Here is a 6,635-nt window from a genome sequence, read left to right on the forward strand (position 1 = left end):
GGAGAAACATTTTACTCCACTACCTACTTCAAAAGGCTCTAACTCGGGAGCAGCTGGATGGAAGAGATACATAGGGCAAGGTCTGAGGAGAGGGTCCAGAGCTTCCGTGCCTCTCTAAACACACCGGTCTCCCCAAATCTCCAGTGTGTTCCCCAACCTGGAAGGGCTCTCGAAGCCTGATTTTATGGAGACCAGTCGTGGGACGATTGATTACATCAGTGGCAATTGGCCATAGAATTCAATCTCTGTCCCCGCTCCTCTCCCTGGAGGTCTGGAGGAGGCAGAAAGTTCCAAACCTCTAATCACAGGGTTGTTTCTTCTGGCAACCTGGAGACTTGCCTCATTAGCATAACAAAAGACACCTTGCCTGCTCTCAGGACTTAGAAATTCCAAAAGGGTTTTAGGAGCTTGTACAGGAACAGGGACCAAGACCAACTGTTATTTTCTTTTTTCTTTTCTTTTCTCTTCTTTTTTTTTTTTTTTCTTTTAAAGATTCCATTTTTTTGAGACAGAGCACAAGCTGGGGAGAAGGGGCAAAGGGAGAGAGAAGCAGACTGCCCGCTGAGCAAGGAGCCTGATGTGAGGCTCAATCCCAGGACCCTGAGATCATGACCAGAGCCAAGGGCAGATGCTTAATTGACTGAACCACCCACCAACTATATATTATTATAAATCACAATAACACAGCAGGTCAAGAGAAGCAGAGTGGTTCTGGGGAGCCTCGGATTATACTCCCTGGCGGTGGGGGGGGCGGTTTATGTGTGTCCACCTGCTGTTGGGTGTAGAGCAAAGTGGGAAGTGGGGAACCTTCGTGTCTTCAGCCAGTTTAATTGCGCCTGCTGTCCTTCTCTGCCCCACACCTGCACATTGTGAGAGAACCCCGGACCGGCGTCTGTGACCAAGAATTAAGACCTGAGCTCAGGCCTTTTGCACCTTCCCATAGTCCTCGGGGCATGGCGGCGCCCTCAGCAGACAGTGGTCACGGGGCTGGGAAACCAGCCCTGCAGGTTCAGATTCAGGGAGCTGCTGCTGTGGGGTTTGCCCCCACGATGTCTCCCCAACCCCTACACCCGTAAACTGAATTTAACTTTGTGATGCCATCATCCCCAAACTTTGGAAAACTTTGTCGATCTCTCTGTAAATGTATTTTATAGTACAATTTATATACAGAGTTAAAGGGGGAGAAATGCCCAAAGCATCCTTGTAAAGGCTGTATTTGAGAGTCTGTGGTTTGGCCAAAAGCCTGAGGAAAAAAAGAATCTCATACTCCCTTGACCATTCATGAGGCAATGCGGGAAAAAATAATACGTGGGATTTTTTTTTTTTTTTTCAAGAGGCAAGGCTTTGGAGCCAAACCCCTCCACCGAGCTTCACAGGGAAAGGAGGTCTCCAGATTGAGGCTCCGTGCCAGAGCCCTGTCGGTGTGAAAGCCACAAAGGGGCAGGCCTGGAAGGGGAAGGGCAGGGCCGAACAAAGGTTTGGCTGCTGGATGGCCAGGCTTAATTCTACCACCACCACCCCCCGCCCCGCCCCGGCAGGGGTGCGGCGTGTACCTTCCACCCTCCGCTCCAGCCAGGACGCAAATTAGGATCAGAATTCAACCCCTCGGGGACTGGCTCTGCAGTTTGTTTGTGTTTTAAAGGCATTTTCTCAGGTGATTTGCTTGCATAACCTGTAGACCAGTCTCTAGACAAGTGTGTCTGGTTCAGAGGTGATACAGAAATGAGGACAAAAGTACTGAGCCAGCGAAGAGCGAACCCCTTCCTTTCCCTTGCTCTTTAATTTCGGAGCAGATCCCTTCCCCCAGACCCACTTTCCTCGTTCCAAATGGGGGGAGTGGGGGGGAAATAGGGCACCTCGGAGGCTCGATGATGGTTAAGCGTCTGCCTTCCACTCAGATCGTGGTCCTGGGGTCCTGAGGTCCTCTGATCCGCCAGGCTCACTGCTGAGCAGGGAGTCTGCTTTTCCCCCTCCCTCTGCTGTTTCCCCTGCTTGGGCTCTCTGGCTCTGTGTGTGTGTGTATATATATATATATGTGTGTGTTAAATAAATAAATAAATTTTAAAAAAATTCAAAATAGGGGTAAATAATCATGTCTGTTTCCCTTCCTAGGAGAGATGTTTAGAATCGCTGCAGAAGTAGAACGTGGTGACAACACCTTTTTGGCGTGTCTGCGAGGGACTTATCTGCTGGAGAAAAACACTTGACATGTTTATCTTCTTTCATCGTGGAAAAGAACCCGAGTTAGGTGTTATTAGGAAGCCCCCCCTCGGAGCCCGGAAGCAGAGACTTTCTGTGATGGACGATGGTTTGTGTATTTTGAGATCTGTAGCGTTAAGGAGAGAAAGGCATTGACGTTATTTAGATTTTCCTTTATTGCCTTTACTTTTCCAGGCAAAACCAAGCTTGAATGTGCCTCTTGGTGCTGTCATTTCCGTAAGTCAGTGGGCCATGCCCAAGGTCCCACAGGCCCGGGATCCCGTCTGCTCCCTGAAATTACCCTTGCTCCCCCCCCCCCCCCTCCCGCCCCCGGAGGGCCCCCCCTCCCCCCCAACCCCGGTCTCAAGGGGCATCACAGAGGAGGACCGGGAACAGGCAGTGTCTTGGCTGTGACGCGCTGTGCTGACCAGCTTCACCACATCCTTAGATTTGGTTCTGTGGCCAGGAAAGTCTGAGACCCGGGCCCCGGCTGCCCACCACTCACGGTTCCACTCAGGCTCTGTTCCCCGCCCCCCACCCCGGGATTGCCTGGGAGGTGATCTGTTACCTCCCCCCAAGGGAGAGGGCGCTTTCGTCCTAATCACAGCCCGTTTGCATTCCAGGGCCCAGTGCTTGGATCCACCCTAGGGAGCTAGAGACCCTGCCACGAAGGCTTCCGCGCCCACCAGCCCATCGGACCACGAATTCCTGAGTTGCTGAGATAGTTGGTGAGATAGTTGCTTCCCTGCCTCCTTACACGGGCACGACACCATGTCCAGCTGCTCTGAGGGACAGGCTTGAGCAAGGCAGAAAGGGCCACGGCGACCAGAGAGCAGAGACCAGCCAACTCGGTAATCGGCCCACCTTGAAATAGCCATGGGCCCCAACCGACCAGTTCCAGCAGGCCCAGGTCCCAAGACTGCCAAAACAGGGCAACTGCCCCACGTCCCCACCCTTCTTCCCTCTACCCAACACCCGTGACCCTCGCCACCCGCTAGCAGACAGACAGTCGCTCCTTTGCTCTTCTGCCGGAGGAGCCCCTGTGCTATATTCAGTAAACTTCTCTTTTATTCTGAGTTGGGGAAGTAACTTCCACCTGTGCCATCAGCCCCCACCCAACTGGGATGCCCCACATTTGGTGGCCCCCATCCGACCGCTGCACCCCACACAGAGGGTGGTAATGTGGTTTTGGAATATAGGAGAGGTTCCGTGGGGTGGAGTCCAGAGCCAGCAACCAAGAAGGAATTCTTGAGATGTCTTTGCCGAATGGTGATTTACTAAAGCACGGGGACAGGCCCCGTGGGTGGAGAGAGCTGCTGCCCCCTGCTTGTGAGGGGTGGCTGGTTAAACACTATAGGGTTGAGGGAGGTAAGGAAAAAGGGAGGTTTCAAAGGGATTTTCATATGTTAAAGAAGACTCTTAAGATGCCTGAGGCCTTGCCACAGTCAAGCTTGTTTTCCCCTCTAGCAAGGCATTAAAAGTAAGAGGGTTGGGAGATTCCTGGAAGAGGGTCACCCCTTCCCACCCGGGAGTACGGGGTCAGGGTCGGGGGCAAGGTGTCCGCTAGTGCTTGGTCCTCGGCCAGCCTTCTGCTCCCTCATCAGCAGGACAAGGGGGCTGGGGAAGGGATCTGTGCCCCCCAGGTTGGGGGGGTCGAATTTACTGTATTTTGCTCCCCTGCCATCCTTGGTGTGATTTCTGCAGCGACAGTTACTGTTCCCACCGCCTGAGTACTGTGTCCCCCTAGGGCCAGACCTCCTGTTTTCCCACAGCTCCCAGAGGCCACGTGCCCAAGCCCCCAGGCTAGCAGGAACCCTCCCTGCACCCCAGGAACACCCCAGGCATCGTACCACCTGGCTTCCCAGTCCTCTAGCCACGGGACCTTGGACGAGTTCCATGACCCCTTTGAATTTCAGGGCTCGGTTTCTTTTGTAAAGTCGAGGAAGCAGTGTCTGCTGGGCAGATCAGATGTGGAGTCATTCGGCACGGAGCGTGAGGCTAGTGCTGGTTCTCCTGGCGGACTGGCTCTGCTCTGGTGCAGCTTCTTGTCCCGGACACACGCGAGGAGGGAAAGAAAACCCGGGGAGCCAGAGTGGGGATGAGAGAGGAACTTGGGCTGCCTCCATTCTGATCTCAGCTGGTTTAGTGGGGTCTTGTTTCCAGCTTGTCCCTGGGCTCAGGTGGAAGACTCTAGGGGCAAAGCATCCCCAGATGGGAACCAAAACTCTGTCCTCCCCCAGCCAGGAGCACCCTGAGCCAGCAAGCCCCCGCCTGCCTGTGACTGACTCCCTCCCGGACAACGGTAGATTGAACCTTCCCTGCTCCCTGCGCATCTGCGATGCATTTGCCCCACCTTTGCCTTATATACACCTACAACTATTTTTCTTTTAGATTTTATTTATTTATTTGACAAAGAGAGAGACAACGAAAGAGGAAATACAAGCAGGGGGAGTGGGAGAGGGAGGAGCAAGCCTCCCGCTGAGCGGGGATCCTGATGCGGGGCTTGATCCCGGCACCCTGGGATCATGACCCGAGCCAAAGGCAGACACTTAACGCGCCACACCTACAACTATTTTCGGTATTTTGGAGGCCGACTTTGAAATGCCAGGCCACTGTCCTCGCAGTGGTGGCCTCACAGAAATAAATTCCTTTGTTGTTTCACCACCTCTGGATTTTGTCAGCAGTGGATTTTGTCAGCAGTGAGTGGCCGGGGACCTGGCCTGTTTGGATGCTCACCTGCCCCACCCCGGTGCTGTTGTACCCCAGCCTGCTACAGGAGAGAGGGCTGGAGGGGGAGGGAGGGACCTGGGGGGCAAGGAGACACACAGTCCGCTCCCCCTCCATTGTTAATGATTTTCTCTCTTCCCACTAAACTTATCCTTTATCTACACAGGGAATTGTTTCCAGGTTCCTGTTGGGGGCAGAGCCCCACCTTTCCATTCGCTTAAAACAAACCCACCTAGAGCTTCCCCAGAGCTGATGTGGGGGATGGGGGCTGGAGGTTCCAGGAAGAGGTTTATTTGTAGCTTTCTATCTTTTCCAGCCGTTCCAGATGAGGAAGGACTCTGCACTTTTACCCGAACTGGGTTAGGTTTGCTGCTGGCCTTGTTTCCCAACACTGAGACTGGTCCTGTTTGTGACATGAGGGTGCAGAAGTCCTTCACCCCCTTTGGGCACCGTGTTCAAAGGACAAACAGGCTGTCTATGGATCACCAGGAAAGCTCGGGACTCTCAGAGGGTCAGGGGGCAAGAGGTCACAGTCATGGCTCATGGCAGACACCCAGGGGCCCTACAAACTCAGTAATAACTATGAGGACCGGGAGAAGAAATAACACACTTTCATTAATCACCCAAGGAGCCTCCTCATGTGTGTCACTCATGTGTTCAGCAAAGAAGCCTTGTGCACCTGCTGTGTGCCCGCACCAGGCTGGATGGCTGGGCGGCTCCGAGGGGAGGTGACAGGATGGGGGTGGGGTGGCTGTGTCTCCTGCTGTGACACGGCCCCGGGTTGCAGGTCACGTGTGGGAGGTTCGGAGGGCCTAGAGAGCAAGATGGAGTCACTCATGTCAAGCAATGACACAAGGAGTAAAGGGCACTGTAGCTATGAGACATCGCTGAGAGCAGCGCCAGCGGACGACGCCCCAGAACTGGCGCAGAGCGGGAGCGGAGGGCGTCTGCGGGGCCCGAGCCTGGTTCAGTCCCTCCAAACAGGGAGGACTCTTGCAGCAAACTGTCCGCCTCTTCAGACAGGAGCCCTCTGTCCAACCACTTCGAAAAGGCGGCCACCACCGAGGGCTCTGCCGGACGGGACGGGACAGAGGCCTTGTCCCAGCGGTGACTACAGACGGCCGGCGGCCGGGGTTCGTGCACTTCCAGTAACGGCAGTGTTAGCTTGCTGGGTGACTTACTGTCTGTTCTGCTCGGTGTGCCATCTCCAAAGCCAAGCTAATCGTGGGGTGAAACGTCATGGAGTTTGGAATCCTGAACCCACTTTGGAATTCTGTTAACCTCGCTTTGTGACGAATACAGCGGACGTTGTGGAAAGCCCCAGCTCGGGTGTGGCCTTCAGAGCTCGCTCCCCACAGAGGCGCCGTGGGCTCAACCCCGGGAGGAGGAGGCGAGCCTGGGCAGAGGACGCCCAGTCGTGGCCTCAGGCCACCCCCGGGAACCCTGAAGCCAGCATGGCCTTCCAGGCTTGACCTGACTCGCTCCGGGGTGGCCCAGCCCTTGTCCCCATGCTGATCTGTCTGTGGCCTTGGGCTGCCCTCTGGGCAGAGTGGCTCGCTCTCCAGAGCTGGGGCTGTCTCAAAAAATGCTTTTTGCTGCAAAATTGTCCGCAGATATTCCCAGCAGCAGGGGTGAGTCGTTCCTGGAAGGCTGATCTGGGGAGCAACTCTGGGTGTCCACGGCTCTGGCTCTGAAATCTGACTCCCTGT

Source organism: Lontra canadensis, unplaced genomic scaffold (assembly GCF_010015895.1).
Source record: "Lontra canadensis isolate GAN:19392208 unplaced genomic scaffold, GSC_riverotter_1.0 scaffold46, whole genome shotgun sequence".
In the NCBI taxonomy this organism is placed as follows: domain Eukaryota; kingdom Metazoa; phylum Chordata; class Mammalia; order Carnivora; family Mustelidae; genus Lontra; species Lontra canadensis.